At 46.2% G+C, this 21089-nt stretch overlaps 1 pseudogene; it reads left to right on the forward strand.

Annotated features, from left to right (window-relative positions):
• Positions 1-2551: 2551 nt before the first annotated feature.
• Positions 2552-21020, forward strand: LOC106561756 (ribosome-recycling factor, mitochondrial-like; annotated as a pseudogene).
• The last annotated feature ends 69 nt before the right edge of the window (positions 21021-21089 follow it).

Genomic DNA, 21089 nt, shown 5'->3' on the forward strand with positions numbered 1-21089 from the left:
GCTGGACTCTCGCGGTTTATGAAGAAATATAAAACAGAGATACAGTCTCCCACTGAACACCTGTGCTACAGTTTTTCTGCTTCACTTCACGTGTAAAGGCAGCCATCATCCCCCCTCTATCGCTTCCAGTGGACTCAGACACACTACCAATTGTTACATATACCCTAGAGGTAACACAAAAGAGTCATGCTTTTCATTTTTGATCTTCCTATAGCCTTACCACCAGGCACCAGTCATGTCTTTCAGTGAGCCTGCCTGCTGCTGGCTTTACAAGGGAGTGATAAAATCAGCCAACCTGGGATTATTTAGAGAATAAAGCACTTGTATGGTCTCTGCCTTCTGTCCCAGATATTATTGATACAGTAGAGAGCTGCTGACTGTAACAACACAGAGGTTGTAGGGGAGACTGTGGGCTGTTCTGGATTTTTTGTTCGTTCTTTTTACCTTTATTTAACTAGGCAAGTCAGTTAAGAACAAATTCTTATTTACAATGACTGCCTACACCGGTCAATCCCGGATGATGCTGGGCCAATTGTGCACCGCCCTATGGGACTTCCAATCATGGCCGGTTGTAATAAAGCCTGGATTCTTACCAGGGCGTCTGTAGTGATACCTCTAGCACGGAGATGCAGTGCCTTCGACTGCTGCGCCACTCGGGAGTCCTAACATACAGCAGCAACATACAGTCTGTAGATAGACATAAGTATCACCCTGCCTGCCTAGATCCCCCTGCCTTCTTGTGATGTACACTCAGCGGCCAGTCTATTAGGTACACCCATCTAGTGCTGGGTCAGGCGCCCTGTAGCCATGAAGGGATGCACCTGGTCAGCAACAATGTTCTGATATGCTGTGGCATTCAAACGTTGATCAATTCTATAAAGGGACCTATCGTGTGCCAGGAAAACATTCCCCACACCATTACACCACAGCCACCAGCCTGTACCGTTGACACCAGGCAGGATGGGGCCATGGACTCATGCTGCTTACGCCAAATCCTGACTCTGCCATCAGCATGACGCAACAGGAACCAGGATTCGTCAGACCAGGCAATGTTTTTCCACTCCTCAATTGTTCAGTGTTGGTAATTGCGTGCCCACTGGAGCCACTTCTTCTTGTTTTTAGCTGATCAGAGTTGAACCCGGTGTGGTCATCTGCTGCAAAAGCCCATCTATGACAAGGACCGACGAGTTGTGCGTTCCGAGATGCCGTTCTGCACACTCCTGTTGTACTGTGCCGTTATTTGCCTGTTTGTGGCCCACCTGTTAGCTTGCACGATTCTTGCCATTCTTCTTCGACCTCTCTCATCAGCTAGCTGTTCTTGCCCACAGGACTGCCGCTGACTGGATGTTTTTTGTTTGTCGCACCGTTCTCGGTAAAACCTAGACACTTGTGCGTAAAAAGCCAAGGAGTCCAACCGTTTCTGAGATACTGGAACCGGCTCGCCTGGCACCAACGATCATACCACGCCTGGCACCAACGATCATACCACGCCTGGCATCAACGATCATACCACGCCTGGCACCAACGATCATACCATGCTCAAAGCCGCTTAGGTCACTGGTTTTGCCCATTCTAACGTTCAATTGAACAGTAGTTGAATGCCTCGATGCCTTTATTTAGCTTTATATAGCAAGCCACGAGCGAACCATTTTTGTGTACTAATTAACTGGCCACTGAGTGTATATCAGTATCCCATCTCTCTATACACACAAAGCAAGGTGGTATTATGACTAGGAGCCAAGCCTGAAGCTTCACACTTAGATGTAGGTGCATCCCAAATGGCACCTTATTCCCTATATAGTGTACTACCTTTGACCAGGGCTGATAGAGATTTGGTCAAAAGTAGTGCACTTTGTGGGGAATAGGGTGTCATTTATTGGCACACAAACATACTGTTGAGGAGATTTACGAGGATGATGTTGACATTGTCTATCCGCCTGGTCTGATAGTATATCGTAGTGCCCCATTTCTCTTAATGGTGTGTAAGGAGTGTGAATTCATCACACACAATACAGGATGTCATCCAGGGTATGATACATGGCTAGTTGTTCACCAGTTGATGATTGTCAGTTGTCAAAGATGATCTTATTTGAAAATATATTGCTCCATGACCTTTTCTACATACTTTATATCTGGGTTTAGTCGTTTAAGTTTACACTGCAAACTTTTATCACCCACATTTTCAACAACAAAAAAATGATATATATAATTTCTGAAGCGGCGTCCATGATTTCGCAGCAGCGGTGTGCTAAACACTTGAGGCAGCAACATACAGTATGTAGATAGACATAAGTATCGCCCCCTGCTGGCTATTATTACAGCGTTCCATCCATGGCACTGTAATATCACTACACTAATATGAAAGGAAAATTAGATACATAGATAGATAGATGTTGGTATTTTATTTCAGTACTTTAGTATTTTTATTTTGCGTGACTATGCTTGTGTGTTATCATAAGATCAGACTGTAATAATATCTGCATAAGTCTCAAGAATGTTTTTGTTATGCTTCTCTGTATCTCTGTCATTTGTTTGTCTGTGTGTGACAGCGATGGCATTGAGTCAGCTGGGCCTACTGAGGCCGGCGTTGTGCCGATGCCTGGTCCCTTTGTTGAGGTCTTCCTGTCAGCTGGCGGTCAGCTCCAGAGTCCCACTGCTGCTCCCAAATACATGTTATTGAAACATCGCCCCACTGCCGCCACCTGCGTTCGCCTGTACGCCACCAAGATGAGTAATGGTGAGTTGAGGGCCGGTTGCCTCTCAACTGCTTTGTACCTATTTGATTTTGTCTAGTGTTGCCCTCAAAAAACCCTCAAAGGCTCAGGAAATATAGGGGTAGGAATCACGACTCCATCCATCCATCCATCTCTATTCTGCTTGTGTACTGAAGTGGTGGTTGGAACGTTGAAGAGCTTTTTTAGTCTTTTTGAGAAGGTTGAAGAAAACCCCACTTCACTGTGTTTTCTCATTTTACTTTTATTTGTAATAACTCTGATTGACTAGACTAGACTACCAGCATGCAGGTCTCCTTCCTCTCCTCCATCCTCCTTCTGTTCTTCCCCTTTGAAGTCTCTCTTGTAGTGAAGGCCGCTGCTTTTCTTTTTCCCTCAGCGAAGGCAGCGAAGGGCCAGGCGGCCAAAGTGAACATCAACTCCTCGCTGGCGGAGGATATCATCAGTCTGGAGGAAGTGAATGAGGAGATGGCCGCCGTCCTCACCGCCCTGAAAGAGGACTTCAGCCGCAACCTGAGCATCAAAACCTCTCCAGGTACATAGGGGCCATAGACTAAGGTAGGGGCTCTCACTCTCGGTCACTCCCTGATTCAATGGAAAGGATAGTCTCTCATGATGACTGTTGAGTAGCTGGCCACTGCACTCAGTTCTGGGTGCTGAGATTATAGAGAGGATACTTTTCAGTTCTATTTTAATGTATGTGGATATCAGCCACCGATTGTTCAAAAAGGGATGCAGAGCCCTGCAGGCCTGAAGTTTGAGCTGTGTCCATCTTTGTAAGTATAACAAGTCCACTGTTGGTTCTCATTTAATTATTGGTCAAAAGATGAGGAAAAGTGCATCTCCATGTGTTTACTTTCTCCCTGAGGGGTGAGAGTGAACCCTGCACTTTACATTGACCCCTAATGACCTTGACATCCAGGTCACAGCCTTTCCCCTCCCCTGTTCCCCCTCTCCCCTTGGGGCAGTACAACCCTGAGAGGGGGGCTAAAGGGGAGGGCCCAAAGGGGAGGAAGCTCATCCCCAACCCCCTCATCCCTCCCTATCTTCCTTACCCTCTCCCCTTCCTCTCACCCTCTGCCTCCGTCACCCTGTGCCCCTCTATCCAGATGCACAGTAATCCATGGAAGCTGCAGGATTTAGAGCTGACAGGGAATCTTGACTGGAGAGATGCTGGAATGGGGGAATCATGAGATAATTTTGTTCTTGTGTGTGCTTGATAATAGTCTCATCTGGGTCTCGTTATGTGGTGTGTTTGTTGTAAAGGGGAGAGGAAAGTCACCTTAGCTGAAGGAAGGCCTGTTGTAGAGGGCGGATTAATGTGGTGAACCGTCGTCTGGGTAGGACTGAATCGGTCATGGAATTAAGAATGACCGTAATTGGCTAGCCAAATGACCGGTCTCCGTAATAACCGTTAGAATAGCATATATATATATATATATATTTAAATAAACATACAGTACCAGTCAAAGGTTTGGACACACCTACTCATATATTTCAGTATATTTCAGTTTTTTTTTGGTTTGTGAAATTAGCTAACATTTCTAAAAACCTGCTTTCGCTTTGTCATTATGGGGTATTGTGTGTAGATTGATGAGGGGAAAAATAATTGTATCAATTTTAGAATACGGCTGTAACGTAACACAATGTGGAAAAGGTGAAGGGGTCTGAATACTTTCAGAATGCACTGTATATATACAGTACCAATCAAAAGTTTGGACACACCTACTCATTCCAGGGTTTTTCTTAATTTTAACGATTTTCTACATTGTATAATAATAGTAAATACATCAAAACTATGAAATAACACATATGGAATCATGTAGTAACCAAAAAAGTGTGAAACAAATCAAAAATATATTTTAGATTCTTCAAAGTAGCCACCCTTTGCCTTGATGACAGCTTTGCACCCTCTTGGCATTCTCTCAAACACCTTCATGAGGTAGTTTTTTTATTTAACCTTTATTGAACTAGGCAAGTCAGTCAATGACGGCCTAGGAACACTGGGTTAACTGCCTTGTTCAGGGGCAGAACAACAGATGTTTACCTTGTCAGCTCAGGGATTCGATCCAGCAACCTTTCGGCAACCTTACGGTTACTGGCACACCGCTCTAACCACTAGGCTACCTGCCGCCCCGGCAGGTTCAGTTACCTGGGATGCATTTCAATTAACAGGTGTGCCTTCGTCAAAGTGAAATAGTGTAATTTCTTTCCTTCTTAATGCGTTTGAGCCAGTCAATTGTGTTGTGACAAGGTAGGTAGGTATACAGATGATAGCCCTATTTGGTAAAATACCAAGTCCATATTATGGCAGGAACAGCTCAAATAAGCAAGGAGAAACGACTGTCCATCATTATTTCAAGACATGAAGATCAGTCAATGCAGAACATTTTCTCCAAGTGCAGTCGCAAAAACCATCAAGCGCTATGACGAAACTGGCTCTCATGAGGACCGCCACAGGAAAGGAAGACTCAGAGTTACCTCTGCTGCAGAGGACAAGTTCATTGGAGTTACCAGCCTCAGAAATTGCAGCCCAAATAAATGCTTCACAGAGTTCAAGTAACAGACCCATCTCAACATCAACTGTTCAGAGGAGACTGTGTGAATCAGGCCTTCATGGTTGAATTTCTGCAAAGAAACCATTACTAAAGGACACCAATAATAAGAAGAGACTTGCTTGGGCCAAGAAACACGAGCAATGGACATTAGACCGGTGGAAATCTGTCCTTTGGTCTGATGAGTCCAAATTAGAGATTTTTGGTTCCAACCGCCGTGTCTTTGTGAGACGCAGAGTAAATCAAATCAAATAACATTTTATTCGTCACATGCACTGAATACAACAGCTGTAGACCTTACAGTGAAATGCTTACTTACGAGCCCCTAATCAACAATGCAGTTAAAAAAATATATGCATAAGAATAAGAAATAAAAGTAACAAGTAATTAAAGAGCAGCAGTAAAATAACAATAGCGAGACTATATACAGGGGGGTACTGGTAGGGAGTCAATGTGCGGGGGCACCGGTTAGTTGAGGTAGTATGTACATGTAGGTAGAGTTATTAAAGTGACTATGCATCGATGTAACAACAGAGAGTAGCAGTGGTGTAAAAGGGAGGGGGGGGGGGGCAATGCAAATAGTCTGGGTAGCCATTTGATTAGATGTTCAGGAATCTTATGGCTTGGGGGTAGAAGCTGTTAAGGAGCCTTTTGGACCTAGATATGGCACTCCGGTACCGCTTGCCATGCGGTAGCAGAGAGAACAGTCTCTGACTAGGGTGGCTGGAGTCTTTGACAATTTTTAGGGCCGTCCTCTGACACCGCCTGGTATAGAGGTCCTGGATGGCAGGAAGCTTGGCCCCAGTGATGTACTAGGCTGTTCGCACTACCCTCTGTAGTGCCTTGCGGTCGGAAGCTGAGTAGTTGCCATACCAGGCAGTGATGCAACAAGTCAGGATGCTCTCGATGGTGCAGCTGTAGAACCTTTAGAGGATCTGAGGACCCATGCCAAATATTTTCAGTCTTCTGAGGGGGAATAGGTTTCGTTGTGCCCTCTTCACGACTTTCTTGGTGTGCTTGGACCATGTTAGTTTGTTGGTGATGTGGACACCAAGGAACTTGAAGCTCTCAACCTGCTCCACTGCATCCTCATTGATGAGAATGGGGGCGTGCTCGGCCCTCTTTTTCCTGTAGTCCACAATCATGTCCTTTGTCTTGATCACGTTGAGGGAGAGGTTGTTGTCCTGGCACTACACGGCCAGGTCTCTGACCTCCTCCCTATAGGCTGTCTTGTCGTTGTCGGTGATCAGGCCTACCACTGTTGTGTCATCGGCAAACTTAATGATGGTGTTGGAGTCGTGCCTGGCCGTGCAGTCATGGGTGAACAGGGAATACAGGAGGGGACTGAGCACGCACCCCTGATGGGCCCCTGTGTTGAGGATCAGCATGGCAGATGTGTTGTTACCTACCCTTACCACCTGGGGGCGGCCCGTCAGGAGGTCCAGGATCCAGTTGCAGAGGGAGGTGTTTAGTCCCAGGGTTCTTAGCTTATTGATGAGCTTTGAGGCACTATGGTTTTGAATGCTGAGCTGTAGTCAATGAATAGCATTCTCACATAGGTGTTCCTTTTGTCCAAGTGGGAAAGGACAGTGTGGAGTGCAATAGCGATTGCATCATCTCTGGATCTGTTGGGGTGGTGTGCAAATTGGAGTGGGTCTAGGGTTTCTGGGATAATGGTGTTGATGTGAGCCATGACCAGCCTTTCAAAGCACTTCATGGCTATAGCCGTGAGTGCTTCGGGTCAGTAGTCATTTAGGCAGGTTACCTTAGTGTTCATGGGCACAGGCACTATGGTTGGTATTACAAGACTCGGACAGGGAGAGGTTGAAAATGTCAGTGAAGACACTTGTTAGTTGGTCAGCGCATGCTCACAGTACATGAGCATGCGCTACCAGGAGACAGGCCAGTACATCAGGAGACGTGGAGGAGGCCGTAGGAGGGCAACAACCCAGCAGCAGGACCGCTACCTCCGCCTTTGTGCAAGGAGGAGCAGGAGGAGCACTGCCAGAGCCCTGCAAAATGACCTCCAGCAGGCCACAAATGTGCATGTGTCTGCTCAAACAGTCAGAAACAGACTCCACGAGGGTGGTATGAGGGCCCGACGTCCACAGGTGGGGGTTGTGCTTACAGCCCAACACCGTGCAGGACGTTTGGCATTTGCCAGAGAACACCAAGATTGGCAAATTCGCCACTGGCGCCCTGTACTCTTCACAGATGAAAGCAGGTTCACACCGAGCACATGTGACAGACGTGACAGAGTCTGGAGACGCCGTGGAGAACGTTCTGCTGCCTGCAACATCCTCCGGCATGACCGGTTTGGCGGTGGGTCATTCATGGTGTGGGGTGGCATTTCTTTGGGGGGCCGCACAGCCCTCCATGTGCTCGCCAGAGGTAGCCTGACTGCCATTAGGTACCGAGATGAGATCCTCAGACCCCTTGTGAGACCATATGCTGGTGCGGTTGGCCCTGGGTTCCTCCTAATGCAAGACAATGCTAGACCTCATGTGGCTGGAGTGTGTCAGCAGTTCCTGCAAGAGGAAGGCATTGATGCTATGGACTGGCCCGCCCGTTCCCCAGACCTGAATCCAATTGAGCACATCTGGGACATCATGTCTCGCTCCATCCACCAACGCCACGTTGCACCACAGACTGTCCAGGAGTTGGCGGATGCTTTAGTCCAGGTCTGGGAGGAGATCCCTCAGGAGACCATCCACCACCTCATCAGGAGCATGCCCAGGCGTTGTAGGGAGGTCATACAGGCACATGGAGGCCACACACACTACTGAGCCTCATTTTGACTTGTTTTAAGGACATTACATCAAAGTTGGATCAGCCTGTAGTGTGGTTTTCCACTTTAATTTTGAGTGGGACTCCAAATCCAGACCTCCATGGGTTGATAAATTGGATTTCCATTGATTATTTTTGTGTGATTTTGTTGTCAGCACATTCAACTATGTAAAGAAAAAAGTATTAAATAAGATTATTTCATTCATTCAGATCTAGGATGTGCTATTTTAGTGTTCCCTTTATTTTTTGAGCAGTGTATATATAAAAAATGTTGCACACATTTTCTCCTTTCATCTGGTCCTGACTACATGTTCTGCCTTAGAAATATAATGAATACAATGGGCGTCCCCATTCAAGTCAATGATGGCATAATGGGTGGACTGGCTGCCATTACGAGTGTACCCATAGTCCCAGTCGGTATTAAATAGAATGTTGCGGTCCCACCCGCCTGTGGGGAATCAACCCATGGTTGCCTTGGTTACCCCATTGGCTCACAGCAAAAACTTGACAATTTTCAAATGCAATTTTCTTGTTGTCTGCTTGTTTTAGTCAATTACAAAACTACATTCCAGAAAAGTACATGTGTAAAGATTAGTTTTCTACTTTTCTTTTTGTTTGTCCAGGCGAAACAGTCTGTGAATAGTTGGTAGCTCACTTCTAAATTCTCAAACTACCGTAAACTTAAATGAATCGCAGTCTCAAATAGCCACCTGTCTCTAATAGCCAGGCATCGGCACACATTTTCAGCAAATAATTGCCTGGTTCAAATAAACGGCCGGTCTAAATTCATTGTTTACAAGTGACCTTCATTGAGTACCATCCAGCTTGTGCAAAAAATGATGGATTTGTATTTGTAACGGCTCTCGTATAATCGGTGGACCAAAGCCACACTCGAACAAAGTAACAAAACGAAAAGCCAACAGTTCTGTCAGGTAACAGAATGCTAAACAGAAAACAACCTCCCACAAAACTCAGGTGGAAAACAGGCTACCTAAGTATGATTCCCAATCAGAGACAACGATAGACATGTGCCTCTGATTGGGAACCACACTCGGCTCAAAATAAAGAAATAGAAAATATAGATATTCCCACCCGAGTCACACCCTGACCTAACCAAACATAGAGAATAAATAAGATCTCTAAGGTCAGGGCGTGACAGTACCCCCCCCAAAGGTGCGGACTCCGGCCGCAAACCTGAACCTATAGGGGATGGACCAGGTGGGCATCTCCACTTGGTGGAGGCTCTGGTGCGGGACGCCGATCCCCCTCCGCTTGGGGCTCCCCCCACTGCGGACCGCCGCTGGAGACTCTGGACTGGGGACCGCCGCTGGAGACTCTGGACTGCGGACCGCCGCTGGAGGCTCTGGACTGCGGACCGCCGCTGCAGGCTCCGGACTGGGGACCGTCGCTGCAGGCTCCAGACAGGGGACCGCCGCTGCAGGCTCCGTGTCATGGATCATCACTCCAGGCTCCACACAATGGATCATCACTGGAGGCTCTGGGCCATGGATCATCACTGGAGGCTTTGTGCCATGGATTATCACTGGAGGCTCTGGGCCATGGATTATCACTGGAGGCTTCGTGCCATGGATCATCACTACAGGCGCCGGGCCATGGATTATCACTGGAGGCTTCGGACCATGGATCATCACTGGAGGCTTCGTACGTGGAGCCGGAACAGGTCTCACCGGACTGTGGAGACGCACTGGAGACCGGGTGTGCGGAGCTAGCACAGGATATACTGGGCCGTGGAGACGCACGGGAGGTCTGGAGCGTAGGGCTGGCACAACCCGTCCTGGCTGGATGCTTACTTTAGCCCGGCAAGTGCGGGGCGCTGGCACATGACGAACTGGGCTGTGAAGGTGCACTGGCGACACAGTGCGTAGAGCTGGCGCAGGATATACTGGGCCGTGGAGGCGCACTGGAGTTCTGGAGCGTAGGGCTGGCACAACCCGTCCTGGCTGGATGCTCACTTTAGCCCGGCAAGTGCGGGGCGCTGGCACAGGACGAACCGGGCTGTGAAGGCCCACTGGCAACACAGTGCGTAGAGCTGGCGCAGGATATCCTGGACCAAGGAGGCGTACTGAAGACCAGGAGCGCTGAGCCAGCACCATCCGTCCTGGCTGAATGTCCACTCTAGCACGGCAAATGTGGGGCGCAGGCACAGAGCGCACCGGGCTATGAATGCGCACTGGAGATATAGTGCACATCACAGCATAACACGGTGCCTGACTGGTCACATGCTCCCCACGGTAAGCACGGGGAGTTGGCTCAGGTCTAAACCCTGACTCTGCCAATCTCCCCGTATGTTTTTTTGGGGCTGCCTCTCGGGCTTCCGTTGTTGCCGTGCATGTTCCTTATATCGTCGCCGTTCATCTCTCACTGCCTCCATCTGTTCCCTTGACTGGCGATATTCCCCAATCCGCGTCCAGGGTCCTTTGCCTTTCAGGATCTCGTCCCGTGTCCAACTCTCCTAGCCACGCTGCTTGGTCCATCTTTGGTGGGAGGTTCTGTAACGGCTCTCATCAGAATGAGTGGAACAAAGCACAGCGTGGAAAGTGTTCATGATTTTATTAGATCAAAAAACACTCGAACAAAGTAACAAAACGAAAAGCCAACAGTTCTGTCAGGTAACAGAATACTAAACAGAAAACAACCTCCCACAAAACTCAGGTGGAAAACAGGCTGCCTAAGTATGATTCCCAATCAGAGACAACGATAGACAGCCTCTGATTGGGAACCACACTCGGCTCAAAATAAAGAAATAGAAAATATAGATATTCCCACCCGAGTCACACCCTGACCTAACCAAACATAGAGAATAAATAGGATCTCTAAGGTCAGGGCGTGACAGTATTGTAATGTTTATACTGGTCACAATAAACAGTCTGGTAGTCTTAACAACATTTTATTGAGCAAAAGCTGTGCGCATTAAGGAAATAGACGCTTGGCTCAAATAGAAGCCTGTCTCTAAAAAACAACGGTTGTGTTCTGTGATTGAAGCAAAATAAGTGCCCGGTCAATTCATTTGAGTTTTACGGTAAATGCATAGCTACTGCAATTCCAATCAAAAAACGTCTTAGCTTTGTTTTACGCTAGCTAACAGCTAAATGTTTGTTTTTGACTTAAATTCTAATTCTATTTTCGAGGCTCCACGTGGTGTCATGTAAAATATGAATGTTATTTCCAACAACCAATGAGCAAATCCGCCGTAAATCCAGCTGCATATTGAACATTGAGATTTCTGAAAGGCCAGTCTCTTTGACAATGACAAGGAGTGGAATGTTAGCTAAAGAGACTGGTACTCAGACTAGTTCCATTCTATTCATCGTTTGATTTAACACTTTGCTTATTTCAGCAAGGGGCAACAAAGTTTCATCACATTATTAATAGTCCCTGTTATTGCAGAAACGGACTCAACCGCACAAATGCCCGGCCGTCCCGTCTTCAGTCAGCTGTTAGTTCTCAAAAAATAAAACCACACACACACGCGCACACACACACACACACACACGCTCGTGCACACACACACACACACACACACACACACACACACACACACACACACACACACACACACACAGACACACACACACACACACACACACACACACACACACACACACACACACACACACACACACACACACACACACACACACACACACAGGGGAGGTATTACAGCCTGCCACTCTGTCAGTTCCTATGCTAGAAGAAGACTAACCTCTCTTTTCCATGGGAACGCTGGGCTAACGTCAGGCTATCCAGTCCTCGCTGGACAGCTCTGTGTATACTGGCTCAGATTAATACACTGTGAAAGGAAAGACATTTATATAACAGATCAGGACCCCAGTCACCCAGAGGTGGGTTAGCATAGGCTTCCATAGTTCAAAACTATTAGTTAATGTCATGTCATCCTCATGTTCCCAAGGCGCCCGCCAGTCTAGGGCACCCATCCACTAAACATCACCACTATAAAGTCAGACAAGAACCAACTCAAAGTCTGCTTTCTGATAGGACTTTATCATGAGGAAGCCAGGGTTGTGTTCAGTACTATGGAGAAAACGTTTTGAAACGGGGGTTAGCTACTACCTGAATATTTTCCTATGATAATACATTTTTGTATTCTGTTGCAAAATGTTTTTCTACGGCGTGCCCTACTGAACACGACCCAGGATATGTACGTTTAGTTTTTTGAGAAGCCTATTTTGTTGACTACTTGTCTGCCTTTCGCCATTGTGGGTCAGCTGCCTGTGCCCTGACCAGGAAGAGCCCATTTGGCTAATGGCTTCCCGGTCGATCCACATCCATCCTCATGCCGTTTAGGAAATGCCTGTGTGCCCTCTGGAAGTGTAAGCAGATGTGCAGAGCAGGCAGCCAGGCACACGTCCATAGAGGCCCAGGTAGTCTCTCTCGTCCACCTGCCGGCTCTAGCAATTAGCCTGGAGAAGAGGCAAGGGCCCAGGTAGCACAGGCTGGCTCTTACTTAGGCTGACACTGAGTATAAAATCAAGTTTATTTAAAGTACTGTATATTATCACACATTCCTATTACTTTCAGGTAATACATACAGGCACTGAGTACTTGCCTTAGGTTGAAGTAAGGCCCAGAGTCACAGACATGGCTTACAGGAAGTCTTTCCTACCAGATAACATCTCAGACCAGACTAGCTCTTACTGTCGTGGCACGCACTCACTGTTCCCAATAGCTGGGTCCCTCTCCTTGCCCCATTCTGGGATCGAACCATGGACCCTCTGAACATGTCAATAACTGCCTCTTTGCTCCACAAAGCCACGGCCCTTGTGGAGCAAAGGAAACAACTACTTAAAGGTCTCAGAGTGAGTGACATAACGATTAAACTGCTACTAGCGCACACCTCTAACTAGCTAGCGATTTCACACCGGTTGCACTCAGTTACCATTAAGGTTTCGTTCGTTGGTGTTGAATGCGTCCAAATCTATTAAGGATCTGTCTTTGCACCCGGAAATTAGAATGAAGAAAGCAATAGTTTGTATAAATGTACTATTTTACTTTCTAAAGCACAAGTGTAAGTACCCAGAATGGCGGTAGTCCCTCTCCTATACAAAACAAGCGGTAGAATAATCTTGAGCCCAACCCACCTCCCCACCATAGAGTTGGTGATGTAAGGCAGAGGACAGAGAGGGAGGAAACAGCGGCGTCTAAGGTAAACCAGATAAGGGAAGGAGACTCATGCTGGAGAGTAACTCTGGTTCTGCAGTCTACAGTGTTAGTGGGTGAGAGAGAGGAGATGATGGTTAAGGGGGGAGGTCTCAGAAACCTCCTGCACCCCATCAAAACCAAACCAAATCAAAGTTTATTGGTCACGTACACAGATTTGCAGTGGTTATCGCAGGTGCAGCGAAATGCTTGAGTTTCAAGCTCCAACAGTGCAGTAATGCCTAGCAGTAAAATAAAATGATCCTGAAAATATCAGAACAACCAGTCAGAGACGGAATATAAATATATATAATGTATGGACAGTATTTGAATACAAAATATGTGTACTGCAGTAGTTATATAGGATGAGCCATGTCTAGAATACAGTATATACAGTGAGTGTACAAAACATTAGGATTACTTTCCTAATATTGAGTTGCACTGCCTTTTGCCCTCAGAACTGCCTCAATTTGTCAGGGCATAGACTCTTCAAGGTGTCGAAAGCATTCCACAGGGATGCTGGCCCATGTTGACTCCAATGCTTCCCACAGTTGTGTCAAATTGGCTGGATGTCCTTTGGGTGGTGGACAATTCTTGATACACACGGGAAACTGTTGAGCGTGAAAAACCCAGCAGTGTTGCTGTTCTTGTCACACTCAAACTGGTGCGCCTGGCACCTACTACCATACCTTGTTCAAAGGCACTTAAATATTTTGTCTTGCCCATTCACCCTCTGAATGGCACACATACACAATCCATGTCTCAATTGTCTCAAGGCTTATAAATCCTTCTTTAACCTGTCTCCTCCCCTTCATCACTACTGATTGAAGTGGATTTAACAAGTGACATTAATAAGGGATCATAGCTTTCACCTGGATTCACCTGATCAGTCTATGTCATGGAAAGAGCAGGTGTTCCTAATGTTTTGTGCACTCAGTGTACATATAAAGTGGGTGAAACAGTATATAAACATTATTAAAGTGACCAGTGTTCAATGACTATGTACATAAGGTAACAGTATCTAATGTTCAGGGTAGAGTACCGGGTGGTAGCCGGCTAGTAACAGTGACTAAAGTTCAGGGCAGGGTATTGGGTGGAGATATAAGCTGTTTCTCAGTTCCTCACCCCAACCATAAGCCTCAGCTTACACTTTGCCAATTGAATTGTGGGGAGGTTGGTTTGGATCGAGTACTCAATGCTGTTTTTGGTGATGAGGGTTTAGGCGGGCCTAGATAATGGTTATATTGGTCATATGCTTGGGCATGTCTTGTGTTATTTGCTGGTGACATGCAATTTCCCCTCTGGGAAATCAATTAAGTTTATCATTGAAGTATATTAAATTCATGTTTTATTCTGGTCCTTTGTTTTTCAGGAGCTCTGGATCATATCGCGGTGTAGACGACAGATGGCAAATTCCCCCTGAACCAGTTGGGTCAGATCTCCATGAAACCCCCTCAGCTCATCGTGGTCAACATGACCGGCTTCCCACACACTCTGGCTGGGTGGATTAGGGTTCTGCTCTGCATGAACCACACTGGGCTGATGGCAATGCACTGTGAAATGAACACGTCTCTCTCTCTCGCTCTCTCTCTCTCTCTCTCTCTCTCTCTCTCGTTCTCTCTCTCTCTCTCTTTCTCTCTTTCTCTTTCACCATCTGAAACCTGAGTCGGGCTCTCTCTCTCCAGCCCTGTGTTCAGCCGTAGTGATCGATGGTTCTGGGAAGCCCTTTGATCTAGAGCGATTGAAAGAAAGGCCAATATTTTGTGGTCAGCTGTCATCAGCAGGAAGTGACCGTGCTGTACCCTCTGTGAAGGAGGAGGACTAACTGCTCCAAGTGATGCTCTCTCACATACACACATTTCATGTTCACATACAACGCATGCAGGCACGGACACACACGCGCGCCCACACACACACACACACACACACACACACACACACACACACACACACACACACACACACACACACACACACACACACACACACAACCCTCTCTATTCCCTGTCTTCATTCTTCTCCTTTCCTTTCCCTGTGTTGTTTCTTTCTCTCTTTTTCTCTCTCTCTCCCCCTTCTCTTTTCTCCCTCCTTCATCCTATGTTGTTATGAATGAGGGTTGTCCCTGTCTGATGCTGGGATCCGTTTTAAAGGGAGATTGATTTTTTTGGCTTTGACACAGATTCATTTAGTAGTGAAGCACAGTTCTGCTTCATCTTGAGGAGCTCAGCCTGGAACTCAGCAGCACTCAGCCACAATAGGTGTACAACAGTGGAGACTGCTGAGGGGAGAACGGCTCATAATACTGGCTGGAATGGAGTTAATGGAATGGTATCAAAAACATGTTTTTCATGTTTTTTTTCTTCTCTCATTCCATCCGTTGTACTCCCCTCAGCAGCCTCCACTCGTGTACAATGTTCCTGAGGGATCACACCTTTCAGATATGCCTCATTATGTGTGCTTCATTTGGAAACACACATAGATAAGCATATTGCGCACATATTGCGCATATATGATACGCATGTTACCATTATCATTGAATCAGTTCAACAGAGGTAATTCACCTGTAAGAGTAGAGGCTCAAAGACATTATGTTGCACACATATCACGATATCTGAGCGAGAAAGTTCAGACAGAAACTCCAAACCATATATATTCAAATGAGCCTGAAAAACCCACTGGTACCATCACACATGTACAAACTTTACTGCTGCAACATGACAATTCCTTCAGACCAAATGTTAAAAGGGTTCAAATGTGTGATGTGAGAGCAGGGGTATCAATTTCTTCTTTTCTCCCATCCAGTTTCTGGTCTAAACCACTGGGGAAAGAATTGGCAGCAAGATTAAAGGGTTTATTTGTATGTATTATTTCACAAGGCCTATTGCCTTGCATGTTAAATTCATTTAAAAAAAAAAAAAATTTAAACAGCCTCTCCTAATCTCTGGTTCCTGTCTTTAACTCCAGAATGATAGATCCAGCCCATACCTATGTTTGATTGTTCTCAGCATTGAAATTCATCATTATTTCCCCACAGCTCCAGCAGTTACGGAAATCTGGGGGAATGCTGTGCTCTGTTTAAACACCAGGCATGTTCTGGTTAATATGTTAGAAATAGTGGGATTACGCTGAGGTTTCTGATTAAACACAGCCACAGCCGAAAGGAACGAACAGAGCTAAAGAAACACCTTGTTAATGATGTGGAGGATACCACACACACACACACACACACACTAAGACATACACACACAGCCTTTTTCCTCCCCTTCCCTTCTTCCCCCAAAAATCCAAGTGGTTTAATTCATGCTGCCATTGCCACTGCACAACAGGCACTGGGGGTTTGCAGTAACACTGTACTGCAGCTAATGCAGTACTGGACCTTGTAATGAATGACTGGAAAACAATGGCCTCTCGTTAGGAACGTGGGTAATGGATGTGAATAATTATAATCCTATTTGCTTTGGGTGCTGTACAGTCACCTCTCTGTTGGCTTAGCAGGGCTGTTAGACTGTTAGGTAATGGGAGGTTAGGGGGCTGCTGGTGGGCGGGTGCGAGGGGATGGAAGGGGATTTTTATCTGGTGATGGGATCTATCTGGTAATGTTGTGATGGGCAATGGTATAAAGTACTTAAGTAAAAATACTTTAAAGTACTACTTAAGTCGTTTTTGGGGGTATCTGTACTTTACTTTACTATTTATATATTTGACAACTTTTACTTTTACTTCACTACATTCTTAAAGAAAATAATATATGTTTTACTCCATACAATTTACCTGACACCCAAAAGTACTTGTTACCTTTTGAATGCTTAGCAGGACAGGAGAATTGTCCAATTCACACACTTATCAAGAGAACATCTCTAGTCATCCCTAGTGCCTCTGATCTGGCAGACTCACTAAACACAAATGCTTCGTTTGTAAATTATGTCTGAGTTTTGAAGAGTGCCCTCGGTTATCTGTCAAATTAAAAAACAAGAAAATTGTGCCGTCTGGTATGCTCAATAAAAGGAATTTGAATTATAATTTTACTTTGATACTTAAGTATATTTTAGCAATGACATTTACTTTTGATACTTCAGTATATTTAAAACAAAATACTCTTATACTTTTCCTCAAGTAGTATTTTACTGGGCGACTTTCACTTTTAATACTCAAGTAGTATTTTACTGGGCGACTTTCACTTATACTTGAGTCACTTAAGTATGACAATTGCGTACTGTTTCCACCACTGGTGATGGGTACCTGACGGTTGAACAATAGTGTGTTCAGTCTTAGCATGTTGTCCCCACACGGCCTGTTTTGAATATGTGTCTGAACAGGCTCCATATCATAGAATTCAATAGAACACATACTGGAGTCTCCGCAGGCCTCAGTCTGTCCCGTCTCTGCCTGTCTCTCTCAGGCACCTCTCCCACAACTAGCAGACACAGACAAATCACATATCCAGATTACAGCATTTTCTTTAATTGCCTTTTGGAGTCCAACCACCATTAGAGTTCTAATATGTTACACAGACATATCCTCTAGTCTAATGCATTGTGGGTATATGGCCAAGCCAGGACTCCCCCAGTTATACACAAACACGCACACACATACACACACGCACGCACGCACACACACACACACACACACACACACACACACACACACACACACACACACTATACACACACACACACACACACACACACACACACACACACACACACACACAGACACAGACACACATATACACACACACACACCACCGCCCTGCCCCGTCCCACTCCTCCCATCCCGTAGAGGTTACCAGAGGTCATCGCCCTGCACTGCAACCCCTCAGCCCGTTCCCAGAGGACTGTGTTCTGACAGCGCCCCGCGGCACTTCCACACCGCATGTGCTTCTCCTGCCACGGCCAGGGCTGAACCCCCACCATCCCCCATACACACACACACACACACACACACACACACACACACACACACACACACACACACACACACACACACACACACACACACACACACACACACACACACACACTCCAGAGCTGCTCTGTGGGGAGATGCTACACAGTTCACCCAGCTCGCCATGTATCAAAGCCAACCTGACCAGGGACAACCAAGGTCTGCTTCCTGATGCTCCTATGGTTAGGAGAAAGGCCAGGGCAGCCTAAGGGTGGGGGCCTGGGGTGGATTGATAGGGGCGGGGTGGGTGTCTTGAGGGTGGATGCATTATATTGAATTAGATTAGATTTATTGTTGCCCAAGAAATACAATTTTTTTTCACAGACTCGTACATTGGATAGGGGCTGGGACTGGTGAATGGATATGGGCTGGGACCTGGCTGGGTGGTTGGGTGTCTGTCTGCAGGTAGTGTAGCTCCAGCCCCAGTCCAAGCCCCAGCTGGAAGTTATTAGGTCTAGGTCTAATGTGTGTTTGATGTGTCCTCAGGCCATGGCTGCTGCCACCCGCGCCCTGCGTGAGAGCAGCATGAAACTCAACCCTGAGGTGGACCATCATCAGGGTGCATATTCCCAAGTAAGTCAGCCAGTCCTGAGAGTTCTCTCTCTCTCTCTCTCTCTCTCTCTCTCTCTCTCTCTCTCTCTCTCTTTATCAAAATTGGGTTTGTTTTCAAATTCTTTGTGGGTCTGTGTAATCTGAGGGAAATATGTGTCTCTAATATGGTCATACATTTGGCAGGAGGTTAGGAAGTGCAGCTCAGTTTCCACCTCATTTTGTGTGCAGTGCGCACATAACCTGTCTTCTTTTGAGAGCCAGGTCCGCCTAAGGCTATGCTCACTGAGTCTGTACATAGTAACCTTTTATTTAACTAGGCAAGCCAGTTGAGAACAAATTCTTATTTTCAATGACGGCCTAGGAACAGTGGGTTAACTGCCTTGTTCAGGGGCAGAACAAAATATTTTTTTAACTTATCAGCTCGGGGATTCGATCTAGCAACCTTTCGGTTACTGACCCAATGCTCTAACCACTAGGCAAGGCTTTCCTTATCAAGTTTGGGTCAGTCACAGTGTTCAGCTATTCTGCCACTGTGCACTCTCTGTTTAGGGCCGAATAGCATTCTAGTTTGCTCTGTTATTTTGTAAATTCTTTCCAATGTGTCAAGTAATTATCTTTTGTTTTCTCATGATTTGGTTGGGTCTAATTCTCTCTCTCTCTCACTCTCACTCACTCTCACTCTCTCACTCTCACTCTCTCACTCTCAATATTCACCATCTTTCCTCACCTTCCTCATTCTACCATTTCTCCCCGTCCATCTTTCTGCATTTCCTCCTCTCATACTCCCCCCCCCCCATTTTATTAATTCTCCTGTCAGTCCCTTACCTGACCTACCGTCTCCTTTTAAAATGCCACATTAGAGAAATGCGTGAACATGTCTGTGTTTGTTTCTAGGTGTTTCTGACATATTCGTTTAACTCATTCGCCCGACTGTAGCAGTTAGAAAACACCAACCTTGGTCAAAAGTCCTCTGTCCAGCTCAGCTCCCTGCCAAATCCAATAACTTGACTGTGTCCCAAATGGCGCCCTATTCCCTACGGGCACCTGGTCAAAAGCAGTGCACTATATAGCGAATAGGGTGCCATTTGGGACGCAGCCACCTTTGACGTGCTGCCGTCACTCGCTAAACCACAAAATATGTGTGATTATTAAGTAAGCGGAGCCCCGGCAACAGCAGGTGCTTGTCTGGCAGCGCTGGATAGTGGGACGGACGGACGCCTTCTTCCTCTTCAATCAGTGTCGGCACGCAACCCACATTTGCATTTCCAAAGAGAGCGAGCGGCTTGATTTGGCCCAGACTCAGTAATTACGCATTATTGTTTGCAGTAAATAGACTCCACTTTTGGATTGTTTGCAAATAGTCCCAGGCAAAAATGCCAATTAAGGAAAATAAACTGTTATCACCAGGCAGCAAAGCAAACAGAAAACAAAGTTGTTGACTGCACTGCAACCTTGAAAACTATTTTTCAAGTGGCACAGAAAGCCAGGTATTTGTTTATTGGAATGAAATGAGTTGGGCATTAATGGAGATAAAGGGGGAAAATACGCATAACTCAATGCAGGCATTTTAAACAGTGTGTGTTGCCCCTGCGTGCTTGACCACCCTGTGTGTGTGTGTGTGTGTGTGTGTGTGTGTGTGTGTGTGTGTGTGTGTGTGTGTGTGTGTGTATGTGCGTACATACGCACGTTTGTCCATCCGTCTCTACAGGGTGACGCGGGAGCACATGGAGAACCGGGTTAAGCAGTTCACTAACAAGTCCAAGGAGTCTCTGAGGAGGGTGAGACCGTGTCAGAGGACACCATCCAATTGGTGGAGGAACAAGTACTGAGACAGGGATACACAAATGGCAAGGGTGCCATTTGGGACACAGTCAAGTTTCCAGTCAGAGGACAGAATTACAGTCAGTAGCTACAAATGTTCAGATGAATCCTTTCTATAATTTCACAGTATTTGTATAATAATACCAATAGTCGTAGTTGTCTAGTAAGTGCTCTCTCTCCTCTTCTCCACTCTCTCAGGTCGGGCAAAATGGCAAACGGCTTTTGCAGCGGATATAGACAAGCAGCTGGCCACCAAAACAAAGGGTGACATTACTAAAATGACCACAACTCTATTTTTGATACAATCATGTTTGCAATGGTTCCTCCTGCAAATATGACTGAACACGATAATGAACACAATACTGAACACGATAACGGCCACAATACCGTGGTATGTTTAATGATGGAGAATTGAGGGAGAGCACATACTGTACTGTACTGTAGGTTTGGTTGGCGCTAGCTCTGGGGTTGTTTGTGTGCTCCACTCATGCGTAAACAGAAGTTGGCATGGCACGACAGT

Source organism: Salmo salar, chromosome 01, assembly GCF_965601325.2.
Source record: "Salmo salar chromosome 01, fSalSal1, whole genome shotgun sequence".
Taxonomy (NCBI): domain Eukaryota; kingdom Metazoa; phylum Chordata; class Actinopteri; order Salmoniformes; family Salmonidae; genus Salmo; species Salmo salar.